Source organism: Cnephaeus nilssonii (genome assembly GCF_951640355.1).
Source record: "Cnephaeus nilssonii genome assembly, chromosome: 20".
Taxonomy (NCBI): Eukaryota; Metazoa; Chordata; class Mammalia; order Chiroptera; family Vespertilionidae; genus Cnephaeus; species Cnephaeus nilssonii.
In genome coordinates, this window is record NC_137091.1 from 16,031,487 (window position 1) to 16,052,939 (window position 21,453).

General features: G+C 47.5%; 1 protein-coding gene across 1 annotated transcript in view; it reads left to right on the forward strand.

Annotated features, from left to right (window-relative positions):
• CDH11 (cadherin 11) overlaps nt 1–21,453 on the forward strand; it is a 141,019-nt gene that overhangs the window by 68,762 nt on the left and 50,804 nt on the right. The window lies entirely within an intron of this gene.

Below are 21,453 nucleotides of genomic sequence, written 5' to 3' on the forward strand. Positions count from 1 at the left end.
AAGGAATTAAAAGAACACTTTAAAAAATGTGAATGCTTAGGTTATTACAACCATCCAATCCTCAGTGTCTGCTCTATAAGGGTTTTGTGATGCCTGAAGGAGGTTATACCTCTAACACACTGAGACCCAGGCCTGACCCAGGCCTGTCGTACAGGGAGGGCTCCCTAAACAGGACTCGGGGCGGGGGGTGGTGGTCGTGATGGCGGTACAGAGGTCTATACACTTTCAAATATCCAGATGCGTCCAAATGTGGGGCTGTGGGGACAGAGGTTGGCCATGATTAATGCAATCCAGGTTGCAGCCAAGTTATTGTGTTTTGTTTTTATTGATTTCAGAGAGGAAGAGAGAGGGGGAGAAAGATAGAAGCATCAATGATGAGAGAGCATCATTGATTGGCTGCCTCCTGCATGCCACACACTGGGGACTGAGCCCACAACCAGGGCAGGTTCCCTGACCGGAAATTGAACCGTGACCTCCTGGTTCATGGGTTGACGCTCAACCACTGAGCCACACCAGCCAGGCTGCAGCCAGGTTTTGACAGCATGTGCCAACCTCCTGTGGAGCTGGCTTATGAAGGTGGCAGCAGGCTCAGCCTGCCCCTGCCCCGACCTGCCAGGGCTCTGCTGGCCCACAAGCTGGTTGCATGGGCAGGGTGCTCTCTCTGCAGGAGGCTGGGGCCTGTGCAGAGGCCCCTGGGAATACAGAAGGAGCAGAGTTCATGGGGCAGGAGTGGCGTCACGGGAAGGGCCAGCCGACCTGGGTCACATTTCTGTTCTGCCTCTCACTGTGTGGCTTTGAACAGAACAGGTACTCTCTCCTGCTCATGTTTTGTTGGTTGTATTTTTTTTTTTTTTTATTGAACCACATCTGCAAAGTCCTTTTTGCTATACAAGTGAACCCATGCAGAGGTTCTGGGAGCTGGTGTGCGGACATCTTTAGGGAGGGGGCATTACTCTGACTCATAGGGCTGTTGCAAGGATCAGGTGAGCTAGTGCATGTGAAATACCTCGCACAGTTCCCAGCACATAGTAACAACTCAACAAATGTTTACTCTCGTCCTTAGAATCACTGGCAGCCCCATTTGCTTGGGTACCTCCAGGACAGAGCTGGGGATTACCTCGGCAGTAATGCCCACAATGCCGCACTCTGGCTGGACCAGTTTCCCTGGGTGGCTGGGCTGGAGGCGGCCACTCATCGGGGCCCTGGAAGGAAGCCAGTCTGCAGAGATGGTTTTGTCTGAATGATGCTCCTTCCAACAGCGCTAGGTTGGCCAGGTTCTGCCTCTTTTCTAAGCCTCCGCTTTCTTATTTGTAAACTGGGGTCAAGGGGAGGAGCTTGACTCTGGGCTTCTCATTTCCACTGAAAATCTAGGAATTGCAATCACTGATTACAGGTGAATCAAAAAATGTGCATGGTGCCCTGGCTGGTGTGGTTAGAGTGTCAGCCTGCAGACCAAAGGGTCTCGGGTTCGATTCCTGGTCAAGGGCATGCATCCGAGTTGTGGGTTTGATCCCTACCCTGGGTGGGACACGTGTGGGAGGCAACCAGTCTATGTGTCTCTCTTGCCTCGATGTCGTCTCTTTCTCCCTTCCCTCCTCCTCCTCCTTCCTCTCCCCCACCCCTCCTTTCTATTCTCTCTGAAAAGCAATGGGAAAAATACCCTCAGGAGAGGATTACCACACAGAAAATGTGCATGTTGGTGTTAAGGTGTGTTTACGGGCTTTTTGGGGGAGACTGCCATTGCAAAATGACAGCGGCGGAAACAGCTTTCACCCTCTCCAGCCACCCGCGAGCCACACAGGGTTCCTCACTGTGGCCGCTTCTGGCCCAGGTAGCCATGCAGGGACGTGTGCGGGGGCTGGCATCGGGCACTTTCTGCAAGGAGAGGCTCCGCAGACAAGTGAGGATCTGGGCTCAGGCTTCCAAGCTTCAGGCGGGGGCTGAATTGTTCTATTTCGAAGACTAGTTATTCATGGATCCAGGAGAGAAGAGGAAAAAGTGGGAAGGGGAAGAAGCCTACTGTGCGTCAGACACGTGCCGGCTGATGTCTTTATATCACTGGGCCCCCACCCCGTGGCCCTGTGCTGGGGAGCAGTTCATCTCTGTTTTTCAGATGAGCAAAGGGAGCCTGAGAAAAATGGAGTCATTTGCCTGATGCCCCGCAGCTGGGAAGTGGCACGAGGCGAGGGAAATTGAATGAATACTTCAAATACAAAACGGAGCTGCGTGGCTGTAACAGCAGGCCCCGCCTCAGCCTGAGCGTCAGGATTTCTGTGTGTGATGCCCACGACACAGGCCACTCGCTTGGCCCCTGGAAGGTCTTCCCTCTCTCCCTAATGGTCGGGAACCCAAGGCCACGGTTCATTCTATTTCAGTGTTTTCCCTTTCACCCCAAGTTTTTACAGACATCATTTCTGCCTGTCCTGCCTCTTCCTTTCAGCCCTCCGTCTTCTCATCTCAAACTCCCCGTTTTCCAAGTCATTTCCGACCGAGAGAGGAGCAGTGGGTGATCACACACACATTGAGATGTCGGCATCCCCAGTGACCCTTCTTCCCCTCAGAGTTCACCCCCCTCTGGACCTGGACCACTGCCTGTGGCCCCATCCTCCCGGGTGATCTTTCTGGAACTATTTCAGGGGTTTGTGTTCTGAGTCATTTTTAAAATTGCAAGCACCCTGTCTTGGGAGAATCCCTGGGTGCTCGTCAGGGTTGTCCAGGGAGGAGATGGGGGAAGCAGGGGAGGAGATGGCGCCATTGAACGTGGCTTGTGGTGAGCAGTGGCTTGTGGCTCTAACGAGCTGTGTCTGCGTTTCTCTGGCGACCCCTAAACTTCTCCATCAGGACAACTGGATGCGATTTCAGAGAGGAAGGGAGAGGGAGGAGAGATGGGAACATCAATGAGCTCATCGACTGCCTCCTGCACGCCCCACACTGGGGATCGAGCCTGCAACCTGGGCGTGTGCTCTGACTGGGAATCAAACCGTGACCTCCTGGTTCATAGGTTGACGCTCAACCACTGAGCCACGCCGGCTGTGGAAAAAAATCAATCTCTTTAATTGCAAAATGTGGTCCCCAAGGAGGAGGAACAGAGCAGACACCTCCAAGCAGGTGCAGTGTCAGATTCAGCGCCTCTGAGAGTCCTGGGGACAGTGAAGTTAAAAGCCTGGAGTCAAGTGCACCTCTCATTTCTGACCCCGCAGGGGCCACAGCGAAAACCAAGGCCCTGGGGGTGGAGAAAAGAAATACACAAACACCACAGACTATCTCTTCTATGAGGAAGGCTGTGCTAATTGGGCCGCCACCTCAACATCCAACAGTGAAAAGTGAAAGCTCTACCATCAGATGGCCAGGGTCACTAATGGTGACCTTGGGCAAGTTGGTCTCTTGGAGCATCCATTTCTTCACTGAAAAAGCGGGGATACCACAGTCAAAACTCACGGGGCTGTGTGCGGATTCACGGAACAAAGCCCGTGGAGCGCTCGGCACAGTGTTCAGCGAGGAATAAACACCCAGTCACTGTGGGACGACCTCGTCATCAGCTGCTATTTATTAATCATCTGTGTCCTGGACACAAAGCACCCAGCTCAGCTGAACGAGCTGCCTCCTGCACGCCCCCTACTGGGGATCAGCCCGCAACCCCGCATGCGCCCTGACCAGGAATAGAACCCTGACCTCCTGGTCCATGGGTCGGTGCTCAGCCCCTGAGCCACGCTGACGGGCAAACATCTATTTTGAGGCGGACTTTGGAGCTGTCCACTCCCAAACGGAAATGACGTTCCCCCTCAAGCAAGTTTTTTCCTTTCCTGGGGCAGGATTCTCAGCTTTTCCGAGAGCAGCCTTCATCTTCACAAATATCTCTGAACATGAACGAGAGGAGTATGACTTACTCCTTCACACTCCACCCTCAAAACAAGGATACTAATAACCCTTACCTTCTGGGGCCGAAGGGTACACCGAGCTGACCTGAGTGAGGGCCCTTTGTGAATTGCAGAGTGCCGCGAAGTATGAATGACTGTAATTGATCTCCTCCGGGCATTGCCTAAACAGTACTGAAAATTAGGGATGCATACTACTGGTATTCGAAATGCATTTATGCCTCTTTAAACATACAGCTATAAACTGTCAGCAAACGGGTTTGATGGCTGTGCCTTCACTCTGATTTAAATATCGGTAACCCCACTGATAGCGACTTTCTGGCAGATGCCAGCAGGTAGTGGGCACAATGTGGGCTATGGCAGCTCGGTGGTTCCACTGGGTGGGCGGCATTGCCCTGAATTATCAAAGGTCTTTTGAGCCTCACTTTTCTCAATTGTAAAATAGAGATGGCAATACACATCTTACTGAGTTGTTGTGAGGAGTAAATGAGATAATGCTCACAAAGCCCTGGGCACATTACCTCCTAGAGGGGACCGGGAAACCTCCGAATGCTGCCACGCCCCCTCTGATTGACAGGTATTCTCTCTCTTGTCCAGCTGGGCTCCCAGCAGCCTCTGCCCCTGCCACCAGCTCAGCAGTCCACCTCCCAGCACTTCCCTCACTCTGCTCACCTCCAGGCCTCCAAGGTCAGGCCCAGCATGGCCAAGTCTTTGCAGACTCTGCCACCTCCCCTTGGTAATTCTATGTGAGCAGCCAGAATTCCTGGTCATGCTCCTCACATGGCGAGGACCTGCCTGGATGCCAAGGACCCTACGTGACCAGCCAACTCCGTGTGGCCAGTCCAGATGCAGCCACGTGTACACTGCTCTGAGAACAAGCTAGAGAAATGCAAAACCTCCAATCCATCCACTGCTTTGCAAAGTGACTTGTGATTTCTTAAAGTCTGTATGTGCTTCCCCCCCTCTAGTTTCCTGGTGGGGTCTCATCACAGGCCTCCCTGACCAAGCCCCGCAAGTAGGTGATGTAAGCGGGGCGCATCCCTGATTAGGTGGAAGAACTATTACCCTGTGCTCTGTTTAATTAAGCTTCACTTAATGGAAAAACTTTTTTCCTAAAAAAAAAACAGGTTTACTGGCAGCTCATCAGTTATTTAAGGCAGTTTATTTCACAGCAGGGGGGTGGGGGAGAAAGGAAAGAAATATGTCTCGTTTGCTTTAACTCGATTGGTCTGAGAAAAAGCGTGGCTGCCTGGAAGATGCCTAATTGCTGCTGCTGCGATGGCGCGCTTATTCTCCATTTAGTCCCTGGCTTCTTATTGAAGCGCTAATCACGGTGAGGTCTCACCTCTTGATGAATGATTTTGTAAAAACTTGATATTCCTCAGCGCAGCTAGGAATGTCTGCAAGTATAATGCCACTCCGGCTGAATGAGGAGATAACTAATGCCCTTAATTTTGCAGAGAGGGCTGTGATTTGGTACATGCAGTACACATCAGGGGAAATCAGCAGACATTAATCCCCTTCTTTGCATAGGCACCACGTCTGTTCTACCAGGAGCCACTTTCCCGAAGCTGTTTTTGCTGGGGATTTAGAGAACGCCTGGCACATGTATTTGGGCTCATGTCTTGTGGCTGGGGTCAAATTTGGGTTATGCCATTTTATCTGATGTCAGAAGTTGGGGAACTGAAGTTGTCTGATTCTGGTTTCATTGGTCGACTTCACACAACTATAAGGAGGAAGGATCATTCGTGCTCTAGTTCAAGGTCGAACATGGTAGCTACGCAATACACGATTCTGTCCCTTCGCTCCCTGACCCCCGCCCCCCCCCCCCCACCAAGCCTTGCAGGTGGGACAGAGGTGGTTGTTTTCGTTTTATTTATCCTCACACCAGTCACACACCCAACCTAGGCCTCAGTCTGCTGCTTCTAAAAGTCCTAAGGGCTTAATGCATTCAGATGGAAAATGAATGCCTCAAGCAGAATCCATTTATGTTCATTGAGGGACACCCAAATTATGGACACTTGGCTATGTCTGCATGGTCGGCTGACTTCCCATCTTTGCATGCGGCAGCATAGATACGAACACAAGCTCTCTTCACCCGCATTGGCCAAAGAGTAAATGTTATAATTAAAACTATTATTTATTATTTGTGTGTGGTCTACCATTGACCTACGTTTTCCTGCCACACCCATGTCCTCATTCTTGAGCAGCCCTGAGTTTTCACCATCTCAAATTCCTACAAAGAAAAGTTATAGACCCGTCATAGACTTGGAAAGATGGCACAGGAGGCAATGTATCCAACAGATCTTTCTGGTTACAGGTTTCCTGGTTCTGTGCTCACTGAACAACCTTCTCAGCTGCGTGTGGTTCTCTCCACAAGGCGGCAGCCCCAGGGAGCACTCCCGATACTTTTCATGCTGTAGGGCAGGGGTGGGCAACATCCAGGCCACATACGGCCCTCAAACGGCCCTCAAAATCATTTGGTCTGGCCCTGCCAAGGCATAGGGGTGAGTTAATTAAATGTCTGACTAAATGTAGCAGGCTAATTTTTAAGTTGATAAGTTTGTATGGCCCGTGAATAATGTTATAAACATCCAAATGGCCCTTGGCAGAAGAAAGGTTTCCCACCCCTGCCCTAGGCAGTCCAGCTGGGCATTTCCGAGAGTAACAGTCACAGTAAGGACCAGATTTTTTTTTTTTTGGGTGGGGGGAGCGGGAAAAAGGCATCGGCTTGGGGTGTGGAGAGCATGACTTCAGAGGAGAGGAGAGGCTACAATGCCATTCTCATTCATGGCTTTCAAAATTCCCCCCTCCCCACTTTTTCCAGACCTAGGTCCTATCTCATTTCTTCTTGAACTGCCCAGGCCATCCCTGAGGATATCTTGACCTCGCTTACTGTTTATATTTATCCTTGATTTTAATGAGCTGACTTGACCTGGAGTTATTGGAGACTCTGTGTGTGTACATTTGTCAAATCAGCTAGCTTTCAAATTCTGAATCTCCACCCCACTCCCACCTCATGAGTTCTTGGTGGGCTCGATTGGGTTGCTAGATTTTTTTTAATTTAAATGTTTTAAAATTTTTCAATTAGGTTGCATTCAATATTATTCAGTATTAGTTTCAGATGTACAGCAAAGGGGTTAGAAAATCATGAACTTGACAGAGGGGTCCCCCCGCCCCATGCTTGAAGCACCCACCTGGCCCCATACAGACCTATCACAATATCGTTGACTCCATTCCCCACACTGTCATCTCTGTCTCTGTGACGATTCTGTAACTTCCAGTTTGTACCGCCTAATCCCGTTGGCTGGAGGTTAGTAGATCTTTATAATATCTAGACTTGAAAGAGACAGACGATGAAGACTTTGACCTTGCGGATGCGGAGGGCTCAAGCCCAGGGTTGCCAGGGTCATGGTTGGGTTCAGAAGCAGGAAGAGATCCCAGACCAGGAGACTATGCCGTGTTTCTGTGGCCTCGTGGGCAGCCATCCTGGAGATGCACGAGTAGGCATTCTGTCTGAACTTCTTGCCAGGAAGCCAGTGAGTCCTGATGGCAAAGGTCATGACTTACAATAACTGCTTTCTCGTTCCTTCTTGGTCTGATTCTTGTTTGATTGGGGCAGCTGTGGTCCAAAGGGGCTTTCCTTACTGAGTGATGCTGGAGGCTGCTTGCCACCTGACCGGTGGTACCTCGGCTTGCAGATTTGCCCTCTAGTAACATCTTCTTGGAGAGAGGGACTTGATTGATGGGTGTAAGATCCCTGATCGTGAGGGCAGAGCCCAGCCCCAGCTGTCCATGCATGTCCCAGGGAGACATCATGCCTGCTTGAGGAAACATCCCGCTGGACTTTGCCACACTGGGGCTCCATGAACCCATTCCAAAGTTTGATATTATTTTGTTTATGTAATTTTGTAATGAACAAATGAAAACAAGCTAGTGTTGGCTCCTTTCCATTTGCTGTTGAGAACAGGACTGGATCTCCTTTGCAGTGCGGGCCTGGAAGAGGCCGGCGGTGTGAGCAGTGGTGGGTTACAGCCGCTCTTCCGGTCAGAGAATAATTCGGGGCCTCACCTCTGTGCCCTTGGAGGAAATATTGATTTGTGGGACCTGCCTCTCCCACCACCTAACTCCTCCTTCCGTGAGCGACATACCTAATCTTTCCCACAATGATTAGCTCATGAGATCTCCCAGAGCTGCCTCCTGTCTGGCCGGTGCCTTTTGTTAGAGGATATTTATTGTCTGGCTGCCCTCCTACAGTTCCCTGCGCTGCTCGCACTTTATTAGTCATTAGCACCTTTGGAGGCTGAGGCAGTGAAGGGTGTAGAGCAAAATGCTGTTTGGATGTGGAAAACGTTCAGAGGGAGAGGTTTGAAGAACGCGATTCATTCGTTCAAGGGCTGTTGGGAAGCTTTGGGCAGGCGGGCGGACACCTGGGGAAGGCAGGGCCAGTTCCTCTCAGGAAACATGAAAGGAGCTGGTGGTGTTTGAAGTGCAGGATGCGAGACCCTTGGGTGAAATACCTGCTTTCTAAAAATTCCAGCAGCCTGCCTTAACTGGTTTGGCTCAGTGGGTAGAGCATCGGCCTGCGGACTGAAGGGTCCCGGTCAAGGGCATGTACCCTGGTTGCGGGCACATCCCCAGTAGGGGGTGTGCAGGAGGCAGCTGGTCGATGTTTCTCTCTCAACGATGTTACTGGCTCTCTATCCCTTTCCCTTCCTCTCTGTAAAAATTCAATAAAATATATTTTAAAATAAAAAATTCCAGGAGCCTGTGAGTTCCTGGAGGCAAAGAGCATGTTTCGGGGAATTCATAGCATTGAACGGCTGCAGACACCCTGGTCTCCACGAAGATTTTTTAAATGGTTGCTATGTGGAACAAAATGTAACTGAGTGCTGTGCATCCCCGGAAAGAAAAAATTAAAACCTTCACAGGAGAATTACAGAGAAGTTCAGTGTGAAAGGTGGAAAGGCAGGAGCTTACGAATGGGCCATGTCTGGCTTCAACCCCATTCCCGGCGCTAACTAAACACGTGAGCTACACTGAAGGCTCTGAAGATGAAATGCCCTTGTTTTCTTATCTGGACAAGGGAGGCAGTAATACAAGACTCCTGTGGATGCTGAGGGACAGAGGTTATGAAGAATGTCTGTAGATCACCTAGCATACTGTCTGTGGCATAGTAGGTCCTCAGGTACCCGTCCGCATGGCCTGGACTGTATCAGGCACAGGCTGGATGGAGAATGAGAGGTTTGCAGAGATGGCCTCCTGGCATGTTCCGGGTCAGGAAAGCCCATGCCATCTCCTGTGACTACACCTGGCAGCTTGGCCCGCCCTCCCCAGGGCTGCTCCATTCTCATCCCATGTCAAGGACAGTGGAGACCCCGGTGGCGTCTGCAGAGGGACTTCTGCCTCCTTATTTATTCTGAGCCCTGATATATTCTCACAGCTTTCCTTTGGAATCAGCCACGCCCCCTTCTCCCCAGCAACCTCCCGCCCCCAAGGAGCGACCCCGAGGGCAGCGTCTTCACAGATCAGCACTACAGAACCCCTTTGCGTCCCTGGACCACCAAAGGGAAGCCCATGTACATGAAAGGAGCTCATGTGCAGCATCTGGCAGATCCAAGTCCCTATCAGAGAGAAGGAGTGAAATCGCATCTCCTTTCTGTTACAGTAACAGGTCCTTTACATTTATCTACAACCTACACCGCTAAAGGCTAAAAGGTAGAATCTTAAAATGTACCCAGAGAAATGTAAGCTGCCTCTGCTGTCGGCATGACATCATCCCTCGCCTGGGCAGCCCGCAGGATGCTTTTACAGAGGGCTTCCCAATTCATGACCTCATCAGACCCTCACGTTAACTTGAGAGCCCGGGAGGCTGGGCACTTTTTGCCTAATAAAAAACAGACTCAGAGAAGGGTAGTGAGTTATCAGTTGTCAGTGGCCCCACAGTCTCCTGAGCCAGGGCCTCCTCCCTAAACCGGGGATTATGGGCACCGAGGCAGGAATTTACTAACCCACCACTGGACTGAGGCAGCAAATCTGTGAGTATCAAGATCTCAGGAGTGGTTTCTTTTCTCTTTATTATTATCATTTTTAATGCCACTGAACTGCTTTTTAAAGCACCATTTAGCTGAATCTGTTTGCTGTGGGGTGAGGGGCTGGTCGGCTTAGCCATCCCCACCCATTATAGCCCCGTATCCCTTAATGTTTCAGGACATGCTGCTGCCTACCATTGGAGAGCCACACACCTCCTCCAGCCCCTCAATTCCCGCGCAGGGGAAGGGATCTAGGTTATGGGACATGGTGCAGTGAGCAGGTCTTGCCTGGTGCAGGGTTCCTCCCACTCCTTCCTTCATGGGACAGACGTCCTAGGCTTCCACTGAGGGTGTTTCAGTGCCTGACACCAACATGACTCACAGGACTGTTTCCGGGGATTGAAATGACTGTTGGACACTTGAAATGGGACTAGCGCATTGAGGAAGTACACTTTCCGTCTTATTTCATTTTAGTTCATTTATGTCTAAAAAGCCGCCTGCGTCTAGGTTGCTACCATATTGGATAGTGGGGCCCCAGACCAGTGGTTCTCAAGCTCCAATGTGGAACCGCCTGGGGAATTTCAAAAATACTGATTCCTGGTTTCCATTGACTTTAACTGGTTTAGAGTAAAGCCTGGGCAATGGGGTTTCTCAGCTCCCTGGTTAATTCTAATGTGCAGTCAAGTTCTAGAGACACCGGTCTGGATGTTAAGCTACACGAGGGACAGAGGCCACGTCGGCTGTACATATCCCCGTACGCATGGCGAAGAATTCAGTGAGGAGTTCGCTGTGCTCCCACATCTTAGGGGACTTCATACAGGGTGTCCCAAAAAAGAAAGTATATATACTTTGACAGCTGCTAGCTCAATTTTGAAAATGAAATGTATTTTAATAAACATTGCCTTTATAATCATTCACAGTGTATGTATACATTTTGGGGGGACACCCTATATATCCTGGGGAAGAGGAAGTGCCCTTACTAAATTATTTAAAAGGACAATGTGCCTGGCCAGTCGGCATTGACCAATGCACTGAGAGGTCATCAGCAGTTTGATTTCAAGTCAGGGCACATACCTGGATTGGGGGCTCAATCCGAAGTGGGGGACATACAGGAGGGAGCTGATCGATGCTTCTCTCTCATTAATGTTTCTCCCTCTCTCTCTCTAAAATCATTAAAACCTATTTAAAAGGACAGTGTGATCCAAAGGAGTGGAACTGCTCATTTCTACCTGGGGAAGGAGAAGAAGAGAGGGTCCCCTTATGGCAATGCTTCCGGTCATGAATGATAAATAAGGCATATTTTTTTTCCATTTGTTGCAATAGACGTTTCTGCCAGGCAAGTCAAAACTCACGTCTGTCACTCACTCACAATCGGGTTAACCTGGGACTATGGAAATTCTAAGTACGTGAACCATATTATCTGAGACCCACCAAGACCCTGACGCCGCCTTCGGAAGTCACGCCTGTCGGACGCTGGGCGCACGTGTCAGCAGGCTCTCGCACATGGACACGCATTTACCAGTGCGCTGTCACCCACTGTTTTTCTGTTATGCTTGTCTTTTTAAAAAATCCCATTCCTTTGGACAAATGACATTAATACCTCTGAAAAGAAACAACTGGGCTTCAAAGGTTGGGTGATTTGAAACCACAATGAGATCATTATGAAGCTCTTGTTGGGGTGTTCTTTTTAAAATAAGGGGGGTGCACTCTGGTATATGAGAGATACAAATAAAAAAGGTCATTTAAAAAGGGGGCAGGGCCTGGTTGACTGTAGCACAGTGAGGCACTTTGGGGGAGATGCAGTAGGACGAGGCCTTCAGAGCAGCCTCCTCCCCCCTCCCCCCTGCCGGACTCTGCTGGAAAACTAGCCTCCACTCATCGGAAGCCGCTTGCCTTCCTGAGTTCCTCACGCTGTTTGTGGCTGAGGAAGCTGGGCCAATGCATGTGGACCGTGCTGGGCGGGGGTCGCGGGTCCACACACATGGGTCCAGCTTCTTTAGAGTAAAGCCCGGAATTCTTTTATTTATTTATTTATTATTATTATTATTTTTTGGTTACCCACGGATATTTTTGAGGCTATTTTTTCATTGATTTTTTGAGAGAGACAGAGAAAAACATCTATGTGTGAGAGACACATGGATTGATTGCCTCCTGCACGCACCCCAACCAGGGCTGGGGAACCTGCAACCAAGGTATACTTGCCCTTGACCGGAATTGAACTTGGGATCCTTCAGTCCACAGGCTGACTCGCTATCCACTGAGCAAAACCGGCTAGGACAGGACTTCTCAGAATTCTAAAGGCGCTCAGCAGTGGGGAATGGAGGAACTTTCTGCCCTCGCTTCAGTAATTATTTCAAAAAAACAAAACAAAACAAAAAGCATATCAAACCCTTGTCTTATGAAGGCCAGGTTGGCATAATGCCTCCTCTTATTGTTTATTCTTTAAAAAACAGACTTTGTGAAAAGTGGTTTTTGGCAGGATTGCAGATTAGTTTCCCTCTTCCAGTCTCCTCCCTGACAGTCTGTGTGTGTGTGTGTGTGTGTGTGTGTGTGTGTGTGTGTGTGTGTGTGTGTGTGATTTCAGAGAGGAAGGGAGAGGGAGAGAGAGAAACATCAGTGATGAGAATCACTGATTGGCTGTCTCCTGCATGCCTCCTACTGGGGATCGAGCCCACAACCCAGGCATGTGCCCTTGACTACACACCCTCCTCTCAGAGATTCTCTAGAAACCTCTACTCTGTGCTGTCCTATATGGCAGCCTCTGGCCCCTTGTGGCTCTTGAAATGTGGCTGGTCCACACTGAGATGAGCTGGAAGTTTAAAATGCACACCAGCTTTTGTAGACTTAAGACAAAGTATCTCTGTGATTCATATATTGATTACATATGGAAATGATGCAATTTGGAGCATAATGGACTAAATATATATATATATATATATGTATATATATATATATACATATATATATATGTTTATGTATTTTCTATAGTTATAAAGCTTTAAATAATGTGGCATCTAGATCATTTAAAATTATACTAGTGACACATTATACTTCTTTTTTCTTTATTGATTTGGGAGAGAGAGAAAATCATCAATTGGTTGTTCCACTTATTTATGCTTTCATTGGTTGTTGATTCTTGTATGTGCCCTGACCAGGGATGGAACCCACAACCTTGGTGTATCAAGACGATGCTAATTAACTGAGTAGATGCTCTAATCAACTGAGTACCCAGCCAGGGCCAATATATTATATTTCTAATGGATGACACTGGTCTATTTTATCTCATTTCCCTCAAATATTTGTATCATTATTTTCATCAGTCCCTGTTACAGTATTATTTTGTGTATATCCTCTTAATGGACAATCTCCTGGAGTCTTTGGGAAGGCTTGTACTTTATTACATGTTATTTGTTGTATTGCATATTATATGTATACTAGGGGCCCAGTGCACAAATTCGTGCACCTTGAAAGGAACTGTGGGCTGCGAGGCTGCGGTGGGCACAGGAGCGGGTCTCAGCCCATCCTCTGCGCCTCCGCCCAGCCCTTCCTGCCGCAGCCCCGTCCTGTCTGCCGGCAGCCCCGCTCCCACTGCCACTGCTTCCACGCGCTGACAGCGCTGGCCCTGCTCACACCCACTGACGGTGCGGAGCGATTGGGGCCGGTGCCAACAGCGGGTGCGAGTGGGGCTGGGGTGCACGAGAGCAAAGAATTTTCAGTAACCACTAGAGGCTAGCCCTGATGACAGCAACCAGCGCCCCGCCTTGTTCTGGCGCCCCCACTTACCTGCTCCACCATCTCCCCCCTCCCCCTCCTCCACAACCGACTTCTGCCATGTTCCACACATGCCTCCTGGTGGTCAGCACACATCATAGCAACTGGTTGTGCGTTGTTCCGCTGTTCGGTCTATTTGCATATTGGTGTTAAATAAATATGTATATATATAAAATATATATATAGTATGTTATATTAGTGTACTCAGGGCATATAGTACGTACTTTGTATCTTTGTATTCTTATTGAAGGGGCGAAACTCCTGAGTTATCCTCTTGATCACCTACTGTATGCAAGGTCATGTCAAGGACTATGCAAAGTTCTCTCCTTGCATCATCTCCTTTCATCTTAGCACTCCTTTAAGATCGGTCCTGGTGGTGGTTACCTTTTCACATGGCAGCCTGGACTCAGGAGTTGAGTCATGACCCTAGTGAGCAATAAATCTTGAGCTCTAAACCTCTAAGTCCATCTGACGCCCGAGCCCATGTTCTCAGCCATTTCGTCAGAGCCGCCATTTCTCATGTCAGTTTCTCCCCCATACCTCTGACAGCTAGGCCTGCATCATCTGCTAGAGTCCTTAATGGATGGCCGCTGTCCAGCAGAGAAAGTCCTGATTCCTAGTGCCGGGGTTCCAGACCTGGCACATTAGCAGAGCCCTGCACTGCCTGGCTGCATGGGGCACCATTGCTGTTATACGATGTTGGTGGGGCTTCCTTGGTGTTGCACATGGAGCAGCCCTGCCAGCTGTGACCCAAATCTTCTACATCAGGAGAAAACCTTCATGCAGGGACAGTCACTCTGTGTCAGCACAGACTCTCAGGCTCCTGCAGAAACGGAAGACCCTTACTACGCTATTGCCAGCCTCCTCTCTTACAGAAGGAGACACTTAGTCCCAGAGAAAGACTTCGTCTTTTTTGTGAAGTTACACAACAGTTCAGTGGCAGAACCCTTGCAAGAATGCAAGTGTCTTGACTTCAGTTGTCACTATCTCCCAGTTGCCTCAGGATTCCTTGGACATTCATAGATGAAAAGGACGTTTTCTTCATCTGGACAAATGGTCCTCACAGCTACAGCACTTCCTCCGTGACCAAAAGAACCACGTAACTTCTTCCTCATGATGATTGCCGTTTACTAGTTTTTCTGTTTGATGATAAAAGGTAGCACTCAAGTTATGTCTAACAGGAAGCTAACAGGAAGGAGGCTTATGGTCCGTCAACGCACAGGACGTTGCAAATGACATAGAAATTCAGGAACAGGACATTAGTGGGGTGGGGCCCTATGGCGACAGCAGCTGAGGGGCATCCTTGATTACGAAGGTCTTCAGAGAGCAGGCCATTCTCCCTGCTGTTCACATGGTCCAGGGGCAAAGGCTATGTTTGTTTCTGTCTGGTTTCTGACTGGCTTGCTCATAACTTTAATTTCACTGAAATGTTGGCTGTAGGGTGTAACTTGGTGTCCACTCCATTCCCCCAGGCACCTCATCACCTTCCCCCATTAACTGGCAAATGCTTCGTAGTTTCTTTTATTCAAGGTCTCAAGCAAATCTGGCTCACCCAGCTTATGCTTTTGGGCCAGGTTACACAGGTTGGAACAATCAGTGGTCGGTATAAGGTTTGGCCATCAGTGGACTAGATATTGGAGACTGTGAGCATCATTGTTTCCCTGGAAAGGCTGGAGCGAGCAAGTACTGGAAAACTGGAGTGACATGGTGCAGATTCGCCTCCCCAGATATGGCCACTGATTCCTCTGTGGTCCTGTATGTGGTCCTGCTGGCATCGATGGCATCATACCGTCATTCATCTGCTTACGCAGGTGTCTCACCATTGCTTAAGTAGAGTCTACACATCAGAGATTCATGATGGCCGTGTATCCCCAAGATCCAACCCAGGCCTGCACTGTGGAAATTTACTGCTGAATGAAGAGGCAGGTGAAAAAAGTATGCTTTATGGATATTTACTGCTCTGAGACAAAGGGAAATCTACATCTAGGCTTTGATACCACACATGACGATTCATTCGGTTCATCTGTTGATCATTGCCATTTTTGCCCTAATCTTCCCTCAGGTATTTTAGCTCATGGAAAAGAAAAACTGGAGATAAAATCTCTCTCTTTCCACACATTCATAGAGTGCTTATTCACAGTCTGCGATGATACTGCTAACTACATTGCTTCCTGTATGTGTTGGTATATGTTATTCATCTTAATGATTAAAATTCAAAAATATTACAGAGAGAAAAAATACTACTTTAGGGACTGAATAAAAGCACAGATAAGTTCTTCATTTCACACACAATACTTAACCATCTTATCCTTTGAAGATGATTTAATGAATTGAAGAGATAAATAATCACTGAATGATTCTATACATTTGGGGTCTGCAGGCTTAAGTGGGATTGCTATGATCCTGTGTGGCCAGGAGAGCCTGAGAATGACATTCCCATCTTAACAGAGACGGTATCCAGTGCCAGATACAGTGTTGGACCTGAGGTGGTCCTTGGGTACCAACAATGCAGTCTCCTTGGACTGAAGAGGAGGAACATGGCCTCCCAGAGTTTGGGAGCCAGGTGAAGCCAAAGCATGGGCTTTGCAGCCACATACACTTGAGTTTGAATTGCATCCTTTGCAGGGATTCAGGGTGTATCTGTGCGTGATTTACTTAACCACTCTGAGCCTCAGTTTCCTCCTAGATAAAATATGGGTGATATTTACATAAAGTTGAGGTAAAAGTACAACAAAATGGTGTGTACCGAGCCCTGAGTAGACTGCCCAGCACTAGAAAAATCAAGCACCTGGTCAAGGATAATCCTTACTATCCTTACTATCATTACTCAATTTTAAGCGATAGAACCAGGATTGGACCCAGGTCTGCCCAGTGCCAGGCTGTGAGCAAACTTTGCATCTCCCATGCTGACCTCCTGTGGTTCCCTACTTCTCCAGAAGTGGAGAATCAGACTTACATAGGAGCAGTTTCCAAATTTCCACCCGCCCATAGAGAACGTCCTGGTCATGGATAAGGGACCCATGTTTGCTGCAAACTTTAACATCTGGAGTTGGTATTAGAGTGCGCAGCCACATACGCAGTGACCCTTTTGCCGTCTCTGCTGTGTATTTGGCACCTGAGCAGAAGCGATTATTACCCTGCGCCTATGCTTTGTTCCCAGTGTAGAAATCAGAGAATAAGAAATGGGATTCAGGCGGTCTTTTCATACTTCCTCTCCCATTCTCGGTGATTTCCACAGACATAGCATAATTCCTATGATTTGATTTGAAAGGAGAGACCCCGCTCAGTGCTGAGTGATGAGAAATGAATGGGGAATAAAATATGCTTGCACTAATTTGCATAATAGAGTCCCATTGGTTACAAAGCTGTGTTTGTTGAAGTGGAGACCAGCAAGGGGATTCTGCACACACAGAATGGAGTTTTGAGTTCTGGTGTGGGCCCCGGTAATATCCTTAGTGTAATGATAACGTGTCTTAAACTGTAAATTACCTCCCTGGAAATGAAAAGAAAGGGTCAGCCTGTCTGATCCTTCCAGCTCTGTGGCGGGGGAGGAAGCTGAAAAACCCAAGCCGCTTGCTTTCTGCTAAGCGCCGCCGTCTTTCTTTCTCTCCCCGGTAACAATTTCCAGCAGGAGTCCAAATATACTTAAACACCCATATATGTCATTTTCTTTTACGGAGACAAAAGCAGGCGCCGCAAGAGAGTTTTATGCTCAAGGCGCAGTCGCTTATGACGGGCGATCTGCTCTTAAGATAGAAAGGCGAGCCTTCCACTTAGAGCTGGTGGTTTTGCAAATCCATTTTCCCGTCATGTTATTACTCCCGTGACTTTCAACAACATTTATTTTTCCTCCCAAGCAATATGCTCCGATCATAAAATAAAGTCGCGATATGTTTCAGTGCAACCCCACTGCGTGGGCTTCCTGGCATACTGTTAGAAAGTGCTTTAATGGAAGGACTGTGCAAGAACCGCCTTGGGGGTCTTTAATAAAACTAGTTAGAACACCGATATATTTTCCTAATTGTTACCAATGCCACAGTCTTCTTAGGGGAAGGGGGGGGTGTCTCCTATTCATTTTCATGTGTGATCCCCGCAAATTCTACCATTGAATGCATTGGCCAGACCTCTAGAGTTTAAAAGCATTTCTAAAAAATCAAATATGTCTCCCTGAACACATCATTTTAAACCTATATATTTAGAAATTCTGAAAGGAGTCTAAAAATAAATAGCAAAGATTAACTTCTGTTGAATGGTGCTGTTTAAGGACCTGCACTACGTTGTGATGTGAGCTATAAAATAATTTATCTTCCTAGTTCTGGTTTGGTTTGAACAGGTCAGTCACAGGATTACTCCTGTCCTCTCACCCCTGCCCCATGGCTGGTGCCACCAAAACTTAAGTTACTTTTGTTATAAGACTATCGGGATGTGTGTCTATATCGAATTTACAGGTTTCTCTTTAGAGAGCCTTTATTACAATAGGATTATAAGGGATAAGAATGCAGGTTGTGGAACCAACCATCCAGGGCTCAGATCCCAGCTCCTCTACCTGCTGGCTCTATAACCACAGGCAAGATACCTCATCTCACCATGCCTCCGACTATTTCCCTGTACAACGGAGACAGCAGTAGTACTACAGTGTAGGGTTATTGTAAAAATCTAATGGTTCAGTTCATTGAAAGCTCTTAGAAGAGTATTAGGCAGATAATAATTAGCAAATGTTATTATTTTCATCATAGTCATATTTTTAATAGACATCAAGTCCTAATATTGGTTTACGTTAGATTGCTTCTAGGTCACTGTTTTTATCACAGTGTCCATAGCATTTCCTTGTGAACTTTAAACACATGGAAAGAGTTGGTATTGATCACTTGTTGAGAATACAGACTCCAAAGCCCGATGTCTTGGGTTCTAATTCTAGCTCTGCTACTTATCAGAAGCATAACCTTGCACAAGTTGCTTCATTTATCTGGGCCTTCGTTTCCTCATCCTTAAGAATATTCTCAGTACCTATTCATAAGTTTGTTATAGAAATTAGACAACAATGTAATGACCATAAAAAGCATTTGCTAAGTAAAATTTGCTTCTGAAATTGAAGAAATTAAAAACATCATGTCTTAAAGTTAATCTCATACAGACCTGAGATTGATCATTAAATAACTTTATATACCACATAGTCACATAAGCACTTACAAATAATGGGTCCAATGAATTACTTTTAAAAGCAAATTGGTATAACTGGTATTTCCAACAGAAAAAAAAAACACCATTTCATCTTTTCAACAAAGGGCTTATTATTTATTGGTTGTATGAAAGCTTTTAAGTTCATTAGTATCAAGCTAGAATATTTTTTATAAAGGAAAAGAAAAAGTTGTCATCTAGTTGCAACACTTTTAGTGTCAGAAATAATTGTGCTTTACAGCAAAATGGCAGCCAGAAGAAAGAGGTGCAGAAATATCAACTTTAATTAAACCCCTTCTTTCCAATACACTTCGCAGTTTATATGCGAGAATAATTTATCACCATGTGGATGAACACTTAATACTTGGCATGGTGTAAAATGGGCAGGGATCTTGCTGCACCATATGTTCTTCCCTTTCTGTTTCTTTTTGAGACTCTATGATGGCAATGTCAAGTTTGAACTTGAAGTATGTGGTTCAAGTCATACTTCATCCTTCTCTGAGTGGCCTGCTTTGAAGAGCTCACTCACTGGAGATATACCTCGAATAAGATAGAATCCCAGCCACTAAGATGCATTGTGGGCTAAGAGGCACCAAAACCGAAACACCATCCTATTCCTTCCCCTTTCACTAGGTTAGATCAGACCTAGTGGGAGAGAGGGAGCAAGAGCGGCCAGAGTTTTCAAGCAAAGGAGGTGAGATGATGTAAGATCACATGACCACCGGTGGCACTGTCAACAATTCACCAAGGAGGGGGAGGTGGTGAAGTGTCTAGAACCACGTATCCCTATGACTCAATTGTAACTGGTAACGTGAGAGTGTCCCCTGGAACTGAGTCTCAGCCAGGTGTATGGAGCACGTAGAAGAAATACTCCAAAAGCTCTCACCAGAGCTCCAACCATGACTATGAAACTGGAAGCCAATTGGAGAAAATGGCAGCCAATGGCTTCTAGAAAGAATGAGGTAGAGCTACCACAAGGGGAGCTAATGAGGTCTCCTGCAAAGCTAGTGGCAGATTCTGGGCCATACCTCCAGCTTCCGGACATAAGCCAAGGATCTTCCTGTTGCTTTGCATTGCCTCATTTTAGGGTCTCATCCCTCCTGGGTCCCTCTATGTGCTCTTCCCACACAGTCGGTTTGGCTTGCAAGAAATAGCCTTTCTTAGGAAATGCCTGCGTCTGAGGGTGAAACTGTTAAATGATGACACTGCCTTTTTAATCTCTCTCTTCCACACATCCCAAAGTGTCTGTCTACAATAAATATTAAAGTTGCTGTACCTCAAAAAGAGACTAACATAATAGATCACAGAGTGGTTTTGGGGGCAGCAATGGACACCTGAAATTAACTGCACCTCTGGGCCTCCCCAGATACCAGGTTGCCATATTAGAAAGGAAGCAGAAAGGCTCAAGTAGATGAAGTTAAAGGCCATCAAAAGGAAAGGGGTTCTGCACCATCAAGTTAGAATTCCACCCATTCCCTTATTTTCTAGACAACTAAAGGCAGAGGCTGTGGTATGTCCATGACTCATTCCTCAACTCCTCTCTTAGACAGAGCACCTCTCCACCCTCTTCAGGGCATCTTCTTCTGCAAGTTAAGCACACCTCCTTCTTCTTCTGAGTGTGACACACAGTCTAGGAAGAGAGAAAGAGACCCAGTGTGTGCCCAATCCCCACTCTGTGTCCAGCCCTATGTGTGTGCAGAAATTCTTGTCGTGTCTACTTTCAGAGGCAAGCGTGGAGGCTCAGAGTGCCCGGTTGGCATGCCTAACGTTACCTAGATTGTAAGATATATAAATGGTATTTCAATCTAGTTGATCTGATCTCCAAATCTAGCTTTAGGCCACTATGCCAAGACTCATACTCCCTCCTTCCTGTTCTCCTCATCCCCAACCACTTTATCTAAACTAGATAGCAAATAATTCAGTTTCTAGTCATACAGTACTTGGGAATCTCACCAATTTCATTTAAACCTGCAGTGCTGAAGTGTCATCCTCCATATCTGTCATCCTCTATGCCCAACAATTTTCTGAGAGCCCATCACATTGGTGGCGGGGCTGGGAGAGGGGATTGTCTGGTTCCAGGAATGAGGAGTCTGATTGGGACTCCAGGGAGAGGGGATGATTGTCCAGAAGAAAGTGTGGGGTGCTAAGAGAAGGAAAATAGCAACGGAAGTTCCTTAGGGGAGAATTAAGTCTCCAGCATGAGAAAGACTCAGTCCAGTGAGGAAGCCCAGGGACCTGAGGCAGAAGTTAAGGACCAGAGAGAAGAACCAGAGTGCTGGGGAGAGGACTGGAGTGACTAGAGATCAGACACCTACAAGGGCCATGCAAAGGTGATAGCGGCTCATCCTTCCTATTGATGAGTTGCTGAGTCATGACTGGGTGCAGGAACAAGCAGGGAGGGCATGTTGTTGGTTGGAAAGAGCATATAAAGTATCCTTTGACACACTGCCAGGTTAAGGTACAATCTTCAGCTTCTCATGTAGATGTCTGACCAACAAAAGCAAATCTTGCCCATCGAATTGACACTGTAGCCTTCAATGATCCACCAATGAGAACCGGACCCATGATTTCACTGACAGATGTTTTAGTGACCATCA